General features: G+C 37.0%; 1 long non-coding RNA gene across 1 annotated transcript in view; it reads left to right on the top strand.

Moving 5' to 3' along the window:
* LOC115599622 overlaps positions 1 to 22,125 on the top strand; it is a 78,950-nt gene that overhangs the window by 35,343 nt on the left and 21,482 nt on the right. Inside the window, exons 4-5 of the long non-coding RNA XR_003988545.1 lie at positions 8,990 to 9,094; positions 21,347 to 21,459. This is a non-coding gene — a long non-coding RNA (uncharacterized LOC115599622). The remainder of the gene's footprint in view (positions 1 to 8,989; positions 9,095 to 21,346; positions 21,460 to 22,125) is intronic.

Genomic DNA, 22,125 nt, shown 5'->3' with positions numbered 1-22,125 from the left:
AATTAGACAGCAGTTCTAGAATTAAAAGAAGAACATCTAGCTTTATGCACCTTGCATCAAGATCCTAGTGTTAAACAGCAAATGGACTGTACTAGTTTTTTCTGCAAAAAACAGACCCCCCTTTTTTAATGTCTCAGGGCTCTTCTAATTAATGCTGGTATATTTGCCATCATAATGCTCACAAATATGTTACCAGCTTGGGAACGTTGCTTTAATTTGGATTCTTGTCTTCATTTTTGTATTTATTGGACCTGGGTCTAAGAAATGTACTCTCTTCAAATGTTCATAGGAAGGTTATGGGAAGCTAGGCAGTTTCAGTTATCCCATGTTCTCAGTTGGAAGTAAACTGAAAATTAGCAGAAGCCTTTAAGAAATTCCTGTTCCTGCTTCGAACTGAGTAACTTTGAGTTTTATTTGAAGTTAGAAATCTGTACCCTGGTTTTCCATTAGGTGCTCTTCGGGTGCTCTAAAACACACTCCTAATTCTCAACCAGTGTGTCAAGTTTTAGATTGGCAGCCAAGCCTAAAAACAGCTGAATGTGCTTTTCTCTTCATAAGCTTTCTAACAGTTGTCCTCCTAAGGAGTCGGGTAGAGGACTTCTCTGTGAGACCTCCTATGTTCATCTCTGATCAGGGAACCTGACCTTGTGCCTAAAGCAGAGAGCTTGGGCTGGGATGGTGAGGGCTCTGTTCTCAGCTGTGCCACAGCCTTCCTGCGTGGCCTCTGTGGGTCACTTATCTGTACTTCCTTTCACCATCACATAATACACCTCTACCTTGTGAAAGGTCTTTTTGTTAACTTTTGTTGAGCATGCAGGTGTTTCAGGTGGAAGACAACAGAAATATGAAATACCATTCCTAAATGTTCTTTGCTTTCAGCAATGCATTGAGAACTCATGTGCAAGAAGGCTGCTTGCATTCTGGCTGGTGAGACAGTAGCACTGGTTTTGATTTTTGTCCGGTTAGTGTATGCTTCAAGATCTGAGATTTCAGTACAGTGTGTCATGGATGTGAATTGCAGTCCAGGTCTTAATGTCCAAAACAGTTCCTAGAATCACAGGAAACTTTTTTTTTTTTGCACATGTCATTGTTTAGGAAAACTAAATGGCACTAAAAGTATTCTAGAATGGAAAAAACTTTCTAGGAAAAACCATCTTTATATAAGCGACCTATCTGGAAGTTATAGCTTATGAAGTACTGTATATTTGCCTCATAGGCAAAAGGTATACTTGCCTTTCAATAAATAGTATTTATGATTAAAAAAAAAAAAAAAGGCATTAGCATTTTGCCACTCTATTAAATAATGCAAAAGCCTTTTTCTAGTTTGGTACAATTAGTCTGTATTTCCAAGCCTGTGTTTAGGGTTGTGTTTAGCACATCTTTAAAAAAAATAATTTCCAGGCTTTGGGAAGTTCCAGAGCTTTGGTACTCTGTTGCAGCCTGCTTTGGAGCAGTTTTCTAAGCCTGAAATAATTTGAAGGGGTTCTCAGCCTTCTCCCAGTGGAATATTATAGTAAGCTATAACAGAGGGTCTGTTTAAGGCCCTTAATGGTGAGAAGGCAGTTATACAATGGGGAAGAATTTTGCCCTTAATATATGTGTACAGTGTATTTTTCCCTGCAGATTTTATCATGGATTGTATGGATATTACAAAACTTTTTTTTTTTTTTAAAGATTGTGAGACAAGGTTTAAAACTTTGTAGTAATTCTGGAAATGTCAGTGTTTCAAAGCATTCAGCTCTGCACGGGAGATCCACCTATAAGGAGCCAAAATCAGGTTGGGATTCAGAAGTAAAAACTTGTCGCCATCTAGCATTTGACTTACTTGAATTTTTAATGAAAATGCTATAAATATACACGTCATTAATATGAAATTATGTCTTATATATTTAATAATCTCCCACAGTAAAAATTGTCTGAACATACTTCTATATAGTAAACATGGGGAATGTTACACAAACAAAAAACATGTTTCCACTTTCAAGCTACAAGTGGATTGTGGCTTTTAAAATCTTTAGATTTTCTCTGTAATTTCATCTTCCATTATCTTATGTTGATGATGTCTTTCAAATTTTGTTGGCTTCCAGCTAGAAAACTAATGATAACACTGAATTGCCCTCTTTTAAAAGAGCAAAAAGCAGGGTACACAACTGTAATAATAGTGTAATGGCTCCAAATCTGTGCATGTGTGGTTAGTATTATTTACCTAAATGCTTGTTTGTTGGCATACATATTTTGCAGCACCAGTCTGGCATCGTTAGACATCCACCCCTAAGCATTTTAAAGATTTTTCCACACAGCCATAAAATTGCACCTTCCTCATCGAATAGAAAATCAAGCACACCTGTAATAACAAAGCAGTGGAATAGTATGCATCTCTTCCTGGACGTCTGACTGCATTGCAGTAGAACTGATGGTGGTTTGCCTTCACAGACTCAGTGAAATTAAAGGTTGCATCCTTATGTTATGTCTTCCTGTTTAAAATGAATAGCTTGGAAATGTTTATCTCAACTAGAAGAGAGAGAACGTGGTCTATGTTTGTGGTCTCCAATTCCCATTTTGAGAAAAAGTGCAGCAAAACAACTGCATATCTTTTCTTGTCCTTCTTTTGCTATTAAACATTTACATCTTTGATTTCAGTTCCTTGCCAGGTTTCTCCCTCCATACAGCTGGATTTCTGCTTGAAGCTTGCAGTGGTACGGTCTAGATAAATATATTGGGTTACTTTGTTTTCTGCAGAAAAGAGTGAAAGAAATAAGTCCAGTGCAGAAGTACTGAGAATTCATGTACAGCATCATACTGTGTACGCTTTCTTTGTGTTCTGCCAATATGTGTTTCAGTTGAAAATGTCTTGAAGCTGCTTGGGACTCTTTCTGTAGAGAGAGGACCAAAGTACACGGTATATTGGCTTCTGTTTTGCTGGTTTTGGACAGTCAGGGCTGCTTTCCATTTCCTACACTGTTCCAATATAACTAAATCACATATACTCTGTAATAGAGGCTTCTGAGACCTGGGGCTTCTGTAAAATGTAAAAGAGCAAAGTAATATTTATGCAGTATAATATTTTGATTTGCTAATGAGCTGTGAGGTAGGTGTTATCATGAACTACTGTGCTGCAAGAAGGGTTCCTAAAACATGCATCAGCTTACTCCATCTACAAATAGTTGCAGATAGCACAGTGTTTAGTTTCTAATTAGACTTGTGTTGTGCTCATTCTCATGAGTAGTGTAAGTGACTGACATTCTGTATTTTAGTGGCAAGTACCAGAGCAGCTGACTTTGACTCTGTGATGAAGCCCTGTACAGCTGCTGAGAAAAGCAAGTTGTTAGAGGAACTGATTTGCAAGATTAAGGCACACTGATTGGTATGGCCTTGTTGTGAAGGGGAAGGAGAATATAAAGCACGCAGCCTTGAATTAGATTAATGATATTCTAGTCCTAAAAGGATTGGGAATGAAATGTTTAATTGAAAAAATAAAGAAATAAAATCCTATGCATTGTAGTTCATAAATTATTTGTTTACTTTGGATAGCCTTTTGCACTGTTTCTTAGGAGAGGATGAACATTATTCTTCTTCCATGCCTCAGTCCCCTGTATTTAAAATACAGACTCAGTTCTAAGTCCTGTCTTCTGGACATGTGAATAATAAGCATAACCTTCAAGGCAGAATCTTTTGAACTATTCCTTGAGGAAACCTGCCAGAGTAGCATGGGCATTTTACATGGCTAAAACTATTTCTGAACAATATTAGGGTTTTTTTGTGGCCATCTCAAGTCAGTATTTTAGTAGTTCAGTTCCACTGTGGAAATAACAATAGCAATACAGGCCTAATGTAGACAGTCTCATTGAACTAGATGGGTTTATTGTGAGGTGCATCTAATTTAAACTCTCCAGTCAGGCTTGAATCCCTTCCACCAAATTCTAAATGTTAAGTTCTGATTTTCAAACCATCATCATAATGGCATTCAGCACTAATAAAGACTGTGCTCTTGGATGTTATTCATGTAGTATTTGAGTTTGTTACAGCCTCTAGAGCCTTATTTCAACAATAGAAAGTACCTTGTGAAGCAGAGCAGCACTGTTACTCTCTTTTATGGACTAGAGAGAGATGACTACAGTTAGATCCTTTGTATGTGTTGTGTTACAGGCAAGGGGCTGGCTAAGGAGTGGCATTTTCTCAGGATGATCAAGCTGTGGCCTGCTGCAAATCCCATCTGCCCTCTCCACATGCAATTTTAGAGGTCCTTCCTGGAACAAGCTCCTCAGGTGATTTATCTGCGTGAGGTTGCCAGTACGAGATCACTGGAAAGGCAGATGGGACACATGATGGCAGACTTGGACCAGTTGCATTTGGCAGAGAACTGACCTATGGAGTAAGATAGTCATTTTATGGGTCAGAAAAAAGGATGAGCAAAGAACTGGGAAGTCTGCCATATGAGGAAAGGCTGAGAGAACTGGGTTTGTTCAGCCTGGAGAAAAGAAGGGTTTAGGTACACCTTATTGCCATGTTCCAGTACTGAAAGGCCAGCTACCAGGAAGATGAAGACTTTACACAAGGAAACGATGAGGGGTAATGGGTGTAAGTTATTCCTGGAGAGATCCCAATTGGACACCAGAAGAAAATTTTGGACTATGACAGCAGTCAGACATGGGAATTATCTCCCCAGGGAAGTGGTGGATTCCCCAACACTGGACACTTTTAAGATTCAGTGTGACAAGGTGCTTGGCCATCTCATTTTCTGTCTAGAAAGGTGATGATCCAGATGATCCTTGAGATCTCTTCCAAGCTGGAATTCCATTATTGTATTATTTTTTTATTTAAATGATATGTTTTTTGGATTTTGTCATCCACTCTAGTACAAATTCAAGTGGTACCATGCAGTTGTCAGAATTCTTAGGTGTACTAGAGACTGCAAAGATCTCTAGGATTTGCACAAGTCATGGAAGAAATAAAGATATTTGCTTTTTTATGTGTGCTTCAACCTGCCAGTGATACTTTTTGCAAGTGGTGTAATGGTCTGATTTTGCTATGTCAGTTGATGTTCATGGTGAATAAAGTTAGACTTGAAAGCCTTAACAGTATCCCAGGTAATGAAACTTAATCACAAAGTAAGATTGATAAAAATTTGTCATCTGAGAAAAGATGGTATGGGGTGATCCAGATCTCCCATATACTTCTCTTCTGATCCCATTTCATTTTTGTCTTTCAAAAAATACAAAAAGAAGGCTCCGGGCCTTCATTATGGCATAACCACTCACTTGACACAACTATAGTCAATATGTATTTAGCTGTATGTAATTGCAGACTGCTCACACTTCATTATATCGAGTGAAAATCTTCTACTGCTTTTTTATTTTGAACGTGAAACTTGTGTTGAACTTTACTAGCAGTGGAATCAAGCTTGTTACAGATCCATATTGTAGATTAGGTCATTTGCTTGTATTTCACTTACGGTGTTTTTTCCAGTTTCTCTTCAACCGCTGTTGTGTTACAGTAGTGCAGCTGGCTTGAGGCATTGAAAGGGCTGAGACATTAAAAATAGAATTTTGGGGTCCTTTTTAATAGTCAGACAAATTTTTATATCCCAAGTGCAGTATTTTATGCTACAATACGTAAAGGTTATCACTTGCTGCATTTTAAAATAACACAAAAGCCATTTCAGCTTACCTCGAAGCCAGTGGCAAAATTTCACTTGCTTTCAATGGGACTTTTTATAAGAACCATGGTGCAGTTTCTGTCAGAGTAGAAGAAAACTGTGAGGCCATAGTACCCTCCAAATGGAAAATGTGTATGTTCCCTTTTGGGCTTAGTATAACTAATTCTTCAGAGAATAAGCAAGTGACTAGTCACAGAAAACTGCAGTAACAAGGACTGCTGAAATAGCCCTCCTCCACACAGTTGAAGGGATGGCCCATAAAACAAGAATTTGCTGTCTGTAGAAAACTTTTGCGTAGGACAGTTCAGTCAGAACTTACCACTAAAGCATTTCCCCTGCTTACTCAGCAAAACACTGAAGGAAAAGGGGAGCAACTGTTCATGAACATTAGGAAGAAGCAATCATAACGTGTCTATTCTAGTTACTACCGTGTCTTAAAATAGAAGGACAATTAAACTTAAGTTTTACAGAGTTACATGCTCCCTATCACTTTGGTGCCATATCATTTGCTTGTTTCAGAGAGAAACTGCTCTGGTTTTGGAGGAAGAGTCATTTAAACCTGCTACTCAGGCACTTACACAGCATCCAGGAGAAGTGAAGTGTGTGACCACATTCCTACATGCTAGTCTTTTGTTTGACTTTGTATTAGAGCACAGGGAAAGAGGGACCACCTTCTTTTCCTGGGTGTTTCCTTCTATTTGGAAGATGAAATGTCAGCTATTCTTTGAATATGTAGTAATCACCAAAAAACCCCTCTAAATATTTGCATTAATGAACTAAAGTATCCTGGATAAGTCTTGTGCAAAGCAAAGATTGAAATGTATGAACATCAAGGAAGACACTTCTCTATTTAGAAGTGAGTTTCCTCTTGGGCTTCCCTGCCACAAGACCACAGAAATTTGGCTGCCCCAGAGTCTGTTTGTGTCCCTGACTGCTCACAACATCTGAACTTCCAGGTACAAGGAAATCCAACAGTGAACCTTCAGCATGGCTGTGGCTTCTGCAAAGGGAAGAGTATGTAAATAAATGTACCTTCTAGATACCCATATCAGCAGCATGGCAGAAAAAAAAGAAATCTCTCTTGTTCTTTCCACATGAGATCATCCTTAAAACTCTCCAGAACCATAAGGCTTCTCTGCATCTGTGAAGAGACCAAGGGCCTTGTCAGGCATTCTTGCACTTCTCAGCTTATTCTGTTGAACCTTGATAGAGATAAGACTAATTATTAGATCCTCAGCTTTAGACTTCCTGCAGTTACTCAGTGAACAGTTTTCTTTAGCTGTCCTTTTCCACTCTATTCTTGCAGTTTACTTTAGTGAGATTAAATATTTGCTGCTAATGGCAGAATTTAGCTACCATGAAAGGACAAAGTTTGAACTCCATGGGATGTTGCTGATGTATAAATTATTTGTACTCCAAACAATGGCCACTCCATCACTTTGCCTTAAGATGGGAAAATAATTAGTGATTTTGATTTTTCAGCTTCAGGAATCTTCAAAGGGACACAAAATCTTCAGAAATTTCTGTCAGGGAAGATTTCATCTTCTGAAACCACTTTGCCCCAGGTTTTAAAAATTTCAGGCTTCCATCAATATTCATGAGACTATCAAGCTCCATGAAATCTAAAGAGAGAATACCTTAATGGAAAGTACTCTACATGCACAGTTGATGCATTTTAAAACCCATTCGAAACATATGTTTAGATTCTGATGTTACCAGAAAGCCAGAACTTAACAAACAGAAGCATTTGAAACTGGGAAGCAGTCTTCTGCCACTGAAACTGGATTTGAATGAGACCTGAATGCAGGTGTGTGACCTATGACCATGAAACACATCAGTCTGCCATGTGCTGTAATCAGTATCTAATGATAAGGGCAGGTAGAGACCTAAAGAAGCAGAGGGTAGTATAGACTTGGACTTGTGCTTGTTATGGGCCCATGCCAGTATCTTGTTGGTACAACTGCTTATTTTTGATGATCACTAAATTTCATCCAGTTCTTTTTTGAAGGTAAAAGAAACTAAGTACTGTACACAACTATTAATTGTAATTTAGGTTATATATTTTTAAATATGCAGCCACTTGTAGTGGATAGGAGAACAGGGAGCATCAAAACCCAGGTCATGCAAATTATTGTTTTAAAATAAAAATGTGAAACCTTAAAGTAAAACAGAATCTCAGCAGTAGCATCTGATGTTGGCACAAGTTTAGAAGGGTTATGAAATACATGTGATGACTGGAATAGCCAGATGACCTCCAGTGAGAGAGGGTTTTAGTCCTTTACCAGGTAGCTCTGCTGAGTACTCTGTACCACAGGCTTGTAGAATTTGGAAGAAGCAGTGAGAAGGAGAATGGGTTTTATCTGATGTATTAGGAGTCCATATACAAGTTGCTTCAACCTGGAAGGGGTTCACTGCCTAGGGTCCAAGGATGTTAGAGGAGTAGACAGGTTTTTGGATTAGTTTTTTGGAAGATGAGGGTAATTAAGGATACTGAAGAACTGAAGTATGCTTTGGACATTTTGTAACATTTTTATTCTCATCTAGATACATGTTGAGAATGCAGAATTTGTGTGTGTGATTTCATCTTTACATTAATGTTATCTAGCTGACTCACAGAAGCAGAGCAAACATTTTATTACTGAACTGGAGAAAGAAGGACTGATGTTTATTCTGATAAATTTAAAGATGTTTCACAGTTTTTTACACATGCAGTGACCAAATTCTCTGCTTCTATGAACTGGCACACCATCACTGACTGTACTCAATGCAAGCTTATGCCAGTTTATGTGGCGGATAACTTGGCCTCAGTGTAGCCCAAATGGTTTATTGATCATTCTCCCAATTCCTGAGTAGCTGATATCAGGAAAGTTTTCATTAAGTTTTGATTATAGTTCTGCTGTACTTTGTATACTCCACAATGTGAGTAGCATTGAGGTGTCTGTATACCATAGTGGAGACACTGTACTCCAACTAATATGCTTTTCTGGTTCAAATGAAGAAGGGAAGAAGAGCAGGGATTGGCAAAGAAGCCACTAACTCCAGCAAAGCATTGAGCACTGCCAGTAGTCATGAGTACAGCTCAGGTTAAAAAGTTCAAAACCACTTTATAAAGAAACAATGCAAATATTTTCCATCTTGATCTACAAAATGACATCGTTTGTTTACTGTTTCTTGTTTATCTGCTCTGCATGATATGTCACACTTATCAGTGAAACAGACTGTAGGGGCTAACAGTACTTAAATGTTTATTTAATAATGGTTTGGCTTTTGCTGTGCCTATTCTGCTTTTTCTAACTAAATATGTACTCAGATAGCTTCTTCTTTTCATTACAGCATATCTGTCTCAGAATGCTCCTAAAAGATGAAGTAGTAGTCTGGCAAAGTGAACTCAACACACACGAAGAGATGACATTAGAGACTAATCTGCCTCCTGTTCAGGTATTTGTGCTTTTGTGATGATACCTGTAATCAGTGAGTGATGTGGGGTACTCTGCACTTGAAGGAAAATGTTCTTGTTAACGCTCACAAAGTGGTGATAGGAGGACATAAAACAACTGGAAAAGTCACAAGAAGAATTAAAGCTGTTTAGTGAAAATGCCACCATGCAATTTCAAGAAGAAGCTCGAGTTGCAAAGGTACTGTGTCAGAGTTGCAGCTCAGTGTTCAACATGTGTTGATGCTTCTGCGTGTTCCATCACATCTGTTAGCTAAGTAAATTTTTACCATCTATTACTACTCAGAGCATTGATGGCCACCTGAGGAATGGTGGAGAATGCTGATTTTTTTCTGACATGCACTGAAGCAAAGTGAACAGGTCTCTACTTATGGGCTAAGTCACTATAAAGTTCCCACTGACCTCAGGAATTAGATCCTGTGAACAGTGTAAAGCCTGTATTAGGCTGACAGTGAGGGTGAAATTCATTTTGGTTCCCAGAGGTGACAGAAGGTTGTGTGTGCCTCTTGCCAGGCCTCAAAGATTTTAGTGATATTTAAATAGTGTGTATGTCCCATTCAAAGAAAGTAAGGCATGTGAAGTTCTTCACAGTGCAGAAATGAGACTTTCTAGTCTAGGAAAGGCAATCTAGAAAAAGTATATGAATTCCTAGATTATAGGATATATAGATTATAGATTTTTGTTTTACAGCTACATACAGGGGTAAGTAGTACAGGTCTGTTTATGTTACTTATCTCTGAAGCAAAGAGATCAATTGTGTGGTTACTTTTCAAAGCTCCTTGTGATCAGGTGATGACAGACGTGCTATCAATGTGCAAACTGATAACTAAATAGCAACTAGTAATTACATACATTTTTGCATTAGGATAGTGTACAGATATTGACTGTACACAGCTAGGTGCCTTTGTAGCTGATTAATTCAGTGAAGCAAATGTTAACAGGCGCAAAGGTAAGAGTTGTGTTTGTAGAATGCATTAATACAAAGTGCATTCAGAAAAAACATTTTACATGTATGGTCATTGTGGTCTTATTACAATCATTAAAATGTTATATGTAATAATGCAGACTATTTTTCATAGTTAAGTAGCTTAAAGAAAAATACAAAAGCAGAGGTACATCCTGAGGGTATATATTTAACGGTTATATCACTAATAGGTGAAAAATCAGTCTTGTTAAATGTTATACCATATGTGGCTGTCTGAAAAGCAAATATGAGTAAACAGCAAAGTCACTCTGAGTAATATTTAAATTCCTGAACTACACACTGTATCAGCTTCCAGATATTTATTCAAGTTTGTATTTTATTATATGTGCATTCCGGTGGTTTTGGCAGTGCGTTCGGAGACAGTATTGATGTACTCTTTCAGATTTTGCTACCAGACTACTTCTTTGACTTCATGCAGTTTGCCTCATCTGAATGAGCCTCAACTGACTCTCCTGCAAAACTGATATTAAATCCCAGAGCATCAGATTTTGCTACACTTAATACAGATGTAACAGGTGGGACCAGTGACTGATGATGTAGCATTATTAGTAGTTTTCATTTCAGTGTTTGGTCTTCACTGGTTGTTTGTTTGTAACATTTGTCCTTCAGCGCAAGTCATGGATAGCAGTAGCATCAGAAAATATAACATCAGTGGTGAAAACTCTTGGGTTTCTTCCAAGGGTTCTTGAACCTTGCGTCAGATCATTGGCCTTCAGAAACATCCTCAGTTTCTCTTTGGAGCTACAATTTCCTCTGTAAGGAAACTAAAAGAATGAAAACTGCTGTCAGAAGCTCCTAATGCAGGTTTAGGGAAGGTTTCTTTTCAACTTTGAAGAGTGATACTGTTTTTCTATAAGAAGATTAATTCTATCGAAATAATTTTAACTTTTAAGCCTTTTGAAACATAAGTATACTCAAGATTATGAAGTGCTTAACTACTCAGTTATGCAGTTCCTTCAGAAGAGTTAACACTGTTAAGACAGGAGAAATGAACCTTATACAGTTTTTATTGACAATGGATAGGAAGAATAGTGCCTCAGAACATTCTATTACCTGAAATTAAGCACTAATTCTGTACCCAGAGGTGATGGTCAAATTGAACATCCAGTATTTTAGGTATTAATTACTGACCTTGCTTAATATTCTAAGAACTCATAGTAATGGCAAAAAAAGGCTTAACTTTGAGATTCAAGTTGAGATCATTCAAGTATTCCTAATTCCCTCAAAATAAGAAAAATCCACAAGTCATATTTTTCTCTTAGAAATTTCAAACTACCTATGATTTGAATAACTATGATTAACAAGTTACTTTAGAAAGGAAGATTTTTTTTTTTTCCTTCTTCAGGGAGAAAATTGTACTTAGTACTCATTGCGAACCTTTCATGTTTCTAACACTATTCCAACACATTATTTCCTAAATAAATTACAATTATAATATAATAAAACTACTTACAAGTGTTGCTGGGCTTGCGAGGTGCAGATTTTAGTTTATTTTGTTTTTCATAGAATAAGTACTTCTATTTCACAATTTTTCTGTAATTTAGAGACCTGAAAAACCTGAAATCAGTATATTATCAGTATATTATTGCAGTCAGTATTTCCAGAAGATGATGGCATTTTAAAAGAAACATTTCCTATTTGGAAAACTTTGCAAAACTCTCTAATACCTAGTCTTTCTCATTCCAAAGCACTGTCTTGAATGTTGGAAGAATTAATATCAAAATACTAATGGAGAATGTGATACAGGATTATTCCAGTTAATTGTGTCAACCACTACTTTTCATTCCTGTTTGCTGCATCTTGTAACCAAGGCAATGGTTTCAGTAAGTGCAGTAGTATCAGGTTTTGAACATTGAATCTATGTTGAGTGCTGACAGTGATGTCTGGGTGCTGTTAAGTTGGTGGTGATATTTGGATGCCTTTGTTTTGAAGTGGAGCTTTGCACCTATTATACAGCCCAGGCATGAGCAGTTCTTACTTCAAAATGAAGACTAGGCAGCAGTGGTTACCTGAATGTCCTCTGTAAAATCTGAATGCACTGAAGATACTGTGGAGGAAGAAAATTTAAAAATTAAGACATGATGATGACTTAATTCACAGCCTTAATGTTGGAAGTTCCTGAATTTGTGATCTAAAATTTTGGTTTCCTTGATAATGTTCAAAAACATGAGCTGGTTTTCTTTTTTTTTTTTTCATTTCTGGAGGCAGGATGCTCTTTGGACCTAAGTAGCATATACTGAACAGTAATGTGAAGAAGGAAGAGGGTTTCAGATATGAATTGAGCCTGTGTTATAATGACTCATAACTGACAAAAAAACACCCAAGAAGAGACATGAGACAGGATGAGATGAAATGAGACCAGCGATGAAAGAAGGGGCAGATTTATGAGTTATCAGCCTACAGATGGGATGTGAATATATGTATGTGTGGAAAATGAGATCATCACAAAGAAGTATGCTAGAGTAAAAGGAGGGGGTTCACAGGACAGATCCCAGTAGCCTTTTGCAGATAGGGGGATTGAATAAAGCCACAGGATAATTGGTACTAAAAATTATATAAAGATGAGTTAGACTCCAAACCTCAGAGAGTGCTTGAAATTTGTCTCACTACATTTCAAAAATAAATTAGTTAGGGTGACCTGGAGCCTCCAACAGTGCATAGAGAACATGCACCTTGGTGATAATCCTACCTAGCTAAAAATCACAAAAACATGTTTTCAACTTTGGTAGTGCAAGGCAGTTTTCAGCATTTTAAAGAAACTGCTTAGAATAAAGACAGGAGGCAAAATTCTCACCTTCAGTCTAAACAATGCAGTAGTTAACATTAAACTAAAAAACATTAAAATTTGCCTTTCATTCCTGAAACTGAAAGCATTTTTCCAAGTAACCGCATCTTTTGTGCTACACTGCAGCCAAAGCATTTTTTATGGATTATAAGTGATGGAACTGATTGCCAAGTCTCTCTGAATGAAATTTCAGTTGGCACAATTATAATCCATTTTGAGATCCAGCATCTTAAAATTTTCACCTGAAAGATGAAAATATGCACTTGGCTGGTCACAAAGCATTAAATGGCACATAAAAATCTGTGAAATTTCTGTGTTACTTTAGTCATGTCCCCTGTCCACTTTCTAATTTTGTTCTTGTGTGCTGTAAAGGGTCCTTAGGAGGATCTGTCCAGAGAATTACACATAAGTCTGTTATTTATCTGAATCTGCAGAATCAGGTGGCATTGTAATGAGAAAAACTTTTCTGGTGGAATGTCTTCTTCCGATTCTGATAGGAACAAGTAGGAATTGGGAAGTGGCAAAAGAGCATTTATCATAGAATCATAGAATGGTTAGGGTTGGAAGGGACCTTAAAGATCATCAGGATCACAGTTCAATCATTTTTGCAGTTTTTAGCAAGGAATGCTGGGGGACATCTGTGTTGCTGATCATATAGAATTAAAAGCCATTAAACTTCATAACTGATGGGTAGAACTTGAGGCAATCAGTGAAGCAGTTTTGCTTTTGTTGAATATAATTCACTTTTTGTTTAAAAATTATTTTTTTAATAAAAAGGTGAACTATATTTAAAAATCATGAAACCTCTATTATTCTAAAACTGGATCTAAAGCTATTCAGTTTTGGGTGAACTGGAAAAAAAATCATACTTTTTTTCCTTAAAACAAGAAAAATTAAAACATGCTGAAACTTTTTTTGCTCAATTTGAGCCAGTAATCTGCAACAGGATTTGGTTAAGCCTCAGAGTGTAATGTTTTAAATTTTGTGTAGCTACTGCTGATCATTCACACAACAGCAGTGTGCAAGGAGTCGAAGTTTCCTTTAGGAAGGGCTGGATCATCTGAGCATGAGAATGAGCCCAGGAGGCTGTGGACTCATCCAGCCTCTCGGACTGTCACCTGTCCTCGGCACTGGCCAAAACTGAATGCCTAAGGAAGTGTGCAAGAACAAGGAAATTGTGTATCATATTTCAGCTAAGTAATCTCTTGGTGTTCAGCCATTCCAGAGATGCACACAGCCAGGCATAGTTTATTTCTATTTAGTAACTGCAGTGGATTTCTACTCTGTGATTTTTCTCTGAGCCTTGCAAACTCCAAGCATCCATGTTGCTCTGTAGCAGGGAGTCCCACAGCTTAACACGTGTTATGAAGAACCACTTTTTGTTTGTTTTGAAACTACCTCCTGATAGCTGGAGATGGAAGGATGCTTTATGGAATCTGACAGCAAAGCTGGTAAAGGATTATAGAGATTATATTTTTGAAATGTGATTCATTTTTAGAATTTAGATCAGTGTGGTAGATAGAACACAGTTAAGTAATCCAGGACAGGGCAGCTTTGTAAATGAAATAACTTAGCAACCATATCAATTATAAGCACGGGCAAATTTGGTGACAGCAGAAAAACTCATAATAGGTTCCAGTTAAAGGAAGCATTTAAGCATACGTTTAACTCCCTTGCATGTTCAGACATGGTATATCTACAAGTATATGCTAGGGTACTTTACTGAGTGTATTAGTCTTGAGGTACCTCCCTGTTTCTAAAATTTACTACCACTAGAACACACACACACACACACACACACATATATATATTTTAATATTTGCTTGATAAATACCATATGCTTTTGACTTCTGCATCATTTAATAAGTTTTGAATATCCTTCATTTTGTGTAGACCAGTGATCTTAATTGAGATGTTATCGAGGTGAACGTGTTCAGTGATTTTCATATTTGCAGTGATAAGAGAGAGGAATGGTAGAGAAGTGGGAAGATGAGACAAAAGGTGTCTGAGGAACCCACAGCTTATGGCATAAAAAGAGTGACCAGATTTATCTGTCCTTCCAAGCAGGCATAGTGCAGAGCTGGGAATGAGCAAGTGGCAGCTGCCTGAGATGCTCTTTGTCCTCAGACATGGTCGTCCCTCTAGAGCATCTCCTGTTAAATAAAAGAAGAGCTCCTTGCTGTGTTTGTAAGACACATTAAGAGCTTCAAATGAAAAACAATGTAAAGAGCAAAGTATAAAAATTTATATCTACTCACCAACTTTTGAAGACTACTCCTGCAAAACCAAACAAGCAGCTGAACAAACACACAAAATCATGATACTGAGAGACTGATATTAACTTAATCATCATAAAATCTTGCTGCCTGGGGTAAGATTTTCCTTACTTGATTTCATTTTGAGAAGTTTTCTTAATGCAAATAGACTTAAGTTTTTTAGTCCACTGAAACTGAGATGTCTTATTTGTTAAATCTTTTTGGAAATATATTCTAGTAAATGTATTGTATGACGTTACATAACATTACACAGCAATGTAGTCTTAAATGAGTCTCCAGGTTAAAATTCACAGAAGCTGTGTACAATACAATATTTGGTCACATATATCCTAAACTACTTTTATTCAAAGATACTGCTTGGGGGAAAAGATACCATTTTGGGTCTTTTTCTTTTCCTCTGACATACTGGGGCACTGGAAGATTAGGACCAGAATGTCAAAGATTGTCAAGCCCTATTTAGGCACTGGAACAAAAGGCTGGACTTTCAAAAATACTCAGCTCTATGGACCCCAAGGATTTCCAAATATCTGATCATAAGAATTGAGGCAGGAACTAATTATTGCTGAGGTTGTCTGAAAATCCAACATCAGTGTGAACTTTAATCACTGGAAAATAGAGAATCTGTTTTGAAAATCTGTCCTGACTTTCTTCTTCAGTCAAGACTATATAGTAGATAAAGAGGACACCTTTCATTTGCAGGCATGCTTTAATGCTCCCTCTCAAAATGTGATGTATGTCACACTCTTTCACAGAATCATTGAGATCAGAAGTACAAGATTCATAAAACTTCATATGGTTTGTACGGTATCCTCCTTCTCTATAAATAAATAATGTGACCTTTGTACTCTGGAAGCCTAGTAAAGACCCTGGCAGGACATCACACAACCTCTTAATATAACTTCCCAGCTATCTGTGGAACTCTGCCTCCGTGTCACTGAGAAACAGAGTTGGAGGTGACAGTTCAGATTTTGCATCCTCTTTCCGGAGGCCATTTCAGTCATGCAGCCAATTATGTATCTTACTGTGCATTTATAGCTTAAGGAGTCATTTGCAGTTGAAAATAGTCCTGGGCACAGCGAAGATGGACATAGAGTGCAGGCAAAGGTACAGCGCTGCTACTTCTTTAAGGTACTGAAATTAAATGTATGTTTACTAGGTTTCTGTTTAAGTGAAAATTATAGAAGTAATAGGTGTGATTTTGTACAGTTCAGTAAAGTTGCAGTTTAGAATGTTAAAATATTTTATGTGAACTCTCCAATACAATCCTAAGTAGGTATTATATGCAAATTGCATTTTAAAACAAAATACAAATTTTTCTTCCCTGATTAATGCCAGTTACTTCATTTCGATTATTGAAATTTATTTTTTTTTCTTATCTTCCTCTGCATAGATAAATAAACAGACAACTTTATTGAATTTAAGCTCATTACCTTCAGTAATTAAACCTCTGGATGTTTAGATCCTTCTAGGTCTTTAAAAAGATTGGGATTCTGTCCAGCATTATGGACTTGCCCTCTGAGCTACCCGAGTTCATTCCAGTGTCCTCCTTGGGCCGCTCAGCCCAGGTTGTGAGCTGCAGATCTCCCTGCAGTGAGGTTTTTAAGCAGAGTGCTGATGATCTGCAGCCTTTGAGAGTAACAGGGGCAAGGCAGATAGGTTTTTTTTGGCTCCTACCCACAGACCAGCATGGAGGCTACCACAGGTAGCTTTTCTTGGTGATGAAGGTGGAAACTGGATTTGGGCAAAGGTTAAATTCCTTGCAAGGACGTTTGGTTTTCTCTTAACTAGGCTTCAGTAAAGTTTTTGGTGACTGATCAGCGTAGTCTTCTTCTGAGATCTGGAGAACCACCCATATGCAGAATTCTAGTCATATGCTCAACCTTCTCAGGTCATTCCCAAATTGTGTTACTGGTCAGACATACAAAGTGCTTTGAATCTGTCATATGCATTCTACTTTTTCAGGGCAGGAGTACAGTTTAGAAGTAGACATGAGAGTATAAGTTCGTGCTACTCCAGTGGCACTTGCTGCTGAAATGTCAGAATTTATGTGGTAAAGCAACCACTTAATTGAGTGTAGGAATCTGGAAAATGCAACAGTATTTCAGCCAAAAGAGCGTATTTACCATTAGTTAGTAAAAATCAAAGATGATGAACTTCTTGTAAACTGAATTCACATGGATTTTAGACAAGATTTGTGGGTTTTAAGGTTATATCTACATCAATGGTACATGTTACTTCGTACATCATTTAGTTTACATATCTCATCTACATCCTTGGAGCTAGACACAGGCTTATTAGTGTCTAGTAAGTGTCTGCTTTGAGGATATTTTTATGAACAATTAGACAAAATTGGTATTAAAGACTTCCTCTTAAACTTTGTGGTTCTTCCATTGTTTTGCTCTTGAATAAGTGTAAAACTGCTACTGAAAACTTAGATGCCATTGAAAGGGATACTCAGATATGTTTTATCAGTCCTTTGGTTTTCTTGCTTCCTTGTGATTACACAAACACTGTATTTTTGACAGTAAGGCAGAATTCTAAGGGCAAGTCTCTGAACCAGGACGTGGAATTAGTTCAGACACTGGGCTTCAGGCACATTGACTACTCGTTTCTCCTCCTTCCCTGCTGCTGAAGCTAGAAGTATTTCTGCAGTACTTTGGAGTCCCAGAGCTTGTGGCCTCAGTTATTTGGGTATAGTCTGTGAGAATTAATAGTGTCAGTGGAATTCAGAGTTGATAAATGCTACTATTATTTTACAATTATGTGTTAAATGTTATCTGTATTACCCTCTCAGGACAACACACTGCACTTCCAGGGGAAAAACACATAACATGACATGAAGAAAATGAGAACATATTTAAATAGAATGTCTCCAGGACAGTCTAGGGAGAGATTAAACTGGAATTTAGCTGAAGTCTTTTGTAGGTACAAGCACTAGTGTAGAATTAAGAAAACAGTAGAGCTAAAGTGGTACACATAGCTTGCCATTTTTTCCCCAGCTGATAAAATTTAGTATATCATTTTTAATACAATGGTGTTTGAACATTGTGCCCTGTTTTAGTTTTCTTTTGGTTTCTTCGAGAAAATAACTCCAAGGCTTCTTTTCATTTCATGCTGTTGTTGGACGAGGTTTCTTTCAGCAACATCTAGCTGGTTGACTTATGATAGGAAAAAGTGCTATGAAATACAGTGCATAAATAAACAAAACCAGAAAGGCTTTGTATGTGTTTGTTCCCCACTAACTTCTTTCTGTGGTGATAATCTCAGTGATTATTTATAACTGTAAGAAAACAGTGTCTATCTGCACAAACACCAAAGAGACACACCTGATTAAGTTGGGCAAATAAAAAAAGGGAACCACATAAACTATTTTTCATTCCTCTTTTTAATTCTTCCTTGAAGTCCATTGGGCACTGTTATATTTTGCTGATAGTGCACAGACAAAAGAGCAGACTGTCACCAAAGAAAATGTGTTAATTCATATTTCAGAGGATAAAAACATAGAATGTATTATATTATGGGTATGTATGTATGCATTCAGAAATGTACATTCATTGTAATGGATAGTGATACAGTGATACAGTAAAACTCTAGAGAGAGTAAAGCAGGAAGAAATCCCGTGTGGCACTGCAATACATAGATTGTGGTTAGTTAGAGAAAACCTGTTTAATCTGTGAAATCAGCACTTGCTGTTTGTAGACATACAAAATATGATGTAAGTGCTGGCACTGCCTTTTCTCAGGAGTGCAAAAAGTTGGATTTAATGTGCTGTAGGACACATATGGGGTGTGAAGGAGATAACCAGAACATGACTGGCTTTGAAAGTTTGGAGCAAAAGCACTGAATGTTATGTGCAAAGGATCAGGCTCATATTGGATTGTCAGTACTGGCAGCATAAAACTTTAATTTCCATAAAGAAGCAGAGCAGTTTGAAGTGACAAGCTTTCAGTTTGACACTGAAAGCTGAGTGTTGGTTTTCTTTTTAATTTATTATTTATAATTTAGAAAGTTCTTGTTATTTCTTTTGTTTTACATTATATTTTAAAATATTATCTACTAATTGAAATAACGGAGTAATGCTTGAAGTGCAGGTCTACACATAAAATAACATATCCATTGTAGAAAAAAATCTGTGAAGAAAAGAAAGTAAATTCTACTTTGGTCTGTTCAATTTGTAATTATATGTGTCAGAAAACAGTATTCCTGAAAGACGAATTTCTACTGATGCTTATAAAAATAATTTTAATACATAATTTTAATATTTTTTTAATTTTAAAAATGAGTCTTTACTTTGCAGTGCTTTGAGGAATAACAAGTGTTAGACCTCTTCAGTAACTGCAGCAGCACATGTTAAATGAAAACCGTATCATGAATTTTACCTCAGAACTCAGTCTCCTGGTTTAGTCCCTTTGACTTTAAGAACACAGTCAGATTAACTGTATAATGCATTTTAAGCTGCATCAGAACACACCTTTTTTCTGGTGTTTTGTCGAGTAATTCCAGCAGCTGCTATTAGGAGTATTTTATTCATACTACTTTATGTCTTTAGAAATGCAGGAACATGAGAGAAGTTGTATTTTGTTGCTGTAGAGTTATTTAAACCTTTTTCTTCAAGATAGCAAGCCCCATCAAAACTTCTTTTCAAGGATCCGTACCTTAGGGAAAGTGAAAGAATATGTGAATAATACAGCAACTGCTGCTGCTGATGTGTTAAAAAGCTGCACTTCCTTACCAAAATGGCAGGCACATTACTTGGACTTAGTAAGCTGTAAAGTTTTAAAAGCAGTAAAACAAAAAATCAGATGCCATCATGGGTGTGCTTTCCTTCTTAATTAAAAGATATTTTGTGGATGACATTTACAGGCTTTTTACAGAGCTGTTGGTTCTGATGCTGCTTGTGTCAGCAGCAGATTTTTGCACCACGCTCACACGGAAGTGAGAAAACGCATAACTTTCTGAAGAGGTACAGAGTCAGAGTTCAGCTACTGAAACTGAGTATAACTTGATCTGTACAGAAGATTATTAGAATTTTTCACTCTAGATTTTAGCACCTGATATGCCATAAAGCAGGGTTTGTAGATTTTGTTGTTTTTCCAAAGGAGTTTACAGACCTGACGATGACTGAAATGACCATGACTGCAAAGTGTTCTATTTAACAAAAGTGGTCCTAGTTTTTTGTATTCTCCCTTTTGGTACTGGGATGCTTGGAGTAATTACGAACGTAGCAAACATTATTATCTTCATGATTGGATTTTGCAGCTCAGTGGCATAATGTTAAATGCACTGAACAGTTCTGGTATCACCCTTGAACAGTCCCAAGGGTGAAATTGGAATTGTTCCTAGACAAAGCAGATAGTGTAAAAGGTAGATGACTTTTTTCAACCACTTAATTTCTCAAATTCAATGCAACAGAATTTCTTTGCTTCACATACTTTTTCTGGATCTTTTGTCAACTGAGAGAACAGTTGATGATAAAAACCAGAAAGTGTAAGTTACATAATTGTTGCAGAGATTTCTAGAATACTGTGTGCTTTCTACACAGTCTGATGTTGCTGTAGAGTGGTGGAGATTCATTATTGCATTATGAACTCATATGGACTCTTACCTGCTATTGATAAAAATCGTGATCACATTATTCATGTATAAAAGCAAGGCCATGGAGATTAATTAGATTGACATTTTGGGTTCTGCTTTGCATGCTCACTGGATGCAGCTACAAAAAGCTGAAGCTTTTTGGTTTTATTGAAGTATTCCAGTCAGTATGAAAGTGCATGAGCCATGTTGTTCATAAATACATAAATACAAATGTGGCATTCTTCCATTAGGGAAAGGTTTTGAAATGGTCACAGTGAAAATCTGAGACTCAGATATAGAAAAAATTCCTGTTTTTTTAAGCAATGGTCATATTTTGAACAGCAGACCACTGAAAACAGACAAAAAAAAACCCCAAAAAACCCAAAAAAAACAGACTTGCTCTTGGACATCATAAGTGCCATGGGTAAGAAGCTTATTTTAAAATTTTCTTCACTTAGATCCATCTTGTATGGAGTCATTTGGTACTGAGGAGCTGGGATGTTGTTTTTGACAATGGGATTTTCAGATATGTCAGTACTGAAGCTTGACAGTGCTTGTGTTCCTTGAGATGTAGAGAATAAAAGTAATTCCGAACAATTTTTTTTCTTTATTTCAGATTCACTGATAACGTGCAAACCAGAGTCTGCTTACTGTTGTCTGTTCTGGATACGATGTCAAAGCAACCAAAGGAGACTTAGAAGTGGTGTGACTCAATAGAAAAGCATTTTGGTAAGTCACCTAACATACATTAGGAAGATGAGAAAGTTATCTTTTGCTTTAACAATTCTTTTTTCTGCTCCATAGTAGTTTAATTAAAAAACATTGCAAAAAACCATTGTGAAAAACATCTAAAAAAAACCCCAAAACAAAAAAGCTCAACATTTCAAAACATTGCTATAAACACAGCAGGCTCTTCACATTTTGGAAAGTGTATTTTTTCAGAAGGCTAACGAATCAAAACCAGTACCTACTTGCAAGGCATGCTTAGTAAGAACACCCTGCTGGCCACTAAACTGATGGAAAACCTCACAGTACCTCAGCCTCAGTCCTTCACTTTTGGTCCAGTGTAACCCAGTGCTCTTCCTATCTGTTCAGCTTCCACATTTTTTAGAGGCTTTTAATCACCTTCTTGAATTCTTAAAAGCTTGAGTCTTAATGTGTTAATTATATATATATGGCTTTAATACTGTTCTGAAACTCTCACTCTAGCATGCACAGTTCTCTTACTCCTCAAGGACTGTTTAGTTGTGCTAATGTAGCTGAAAATATTGCTTGACTTTATAAACGCCTACTAATGTGTTTAAACAGGATTGAGAGGTCACAGTTTCTCTTCACACCAGCAGCAATCAGTCCTGATCTGTATATTTACATACTTACTTTTGTGTATATTACAGA

This window comes from Calypte anna, chromosome 1 (assembly GCF_003957555.1).
Source record: "Calypte anna isolate BGI_N300 chromosome 1, bCalAnn1_v1.p, whole genome shotgun sequence".
Classification (NCBI taxonomy): domain Eukaryota; kingdom Metazoa; phylum Chordata; class Aves; order Apodiformes; family Trochilidae; genus Calypte; species Calypte anna.
The sequence above is the reverse complement of the archived record's forward strand: the minus strand, read 5'-3'. Positions and strand labels throughout refer to the sequence as shown.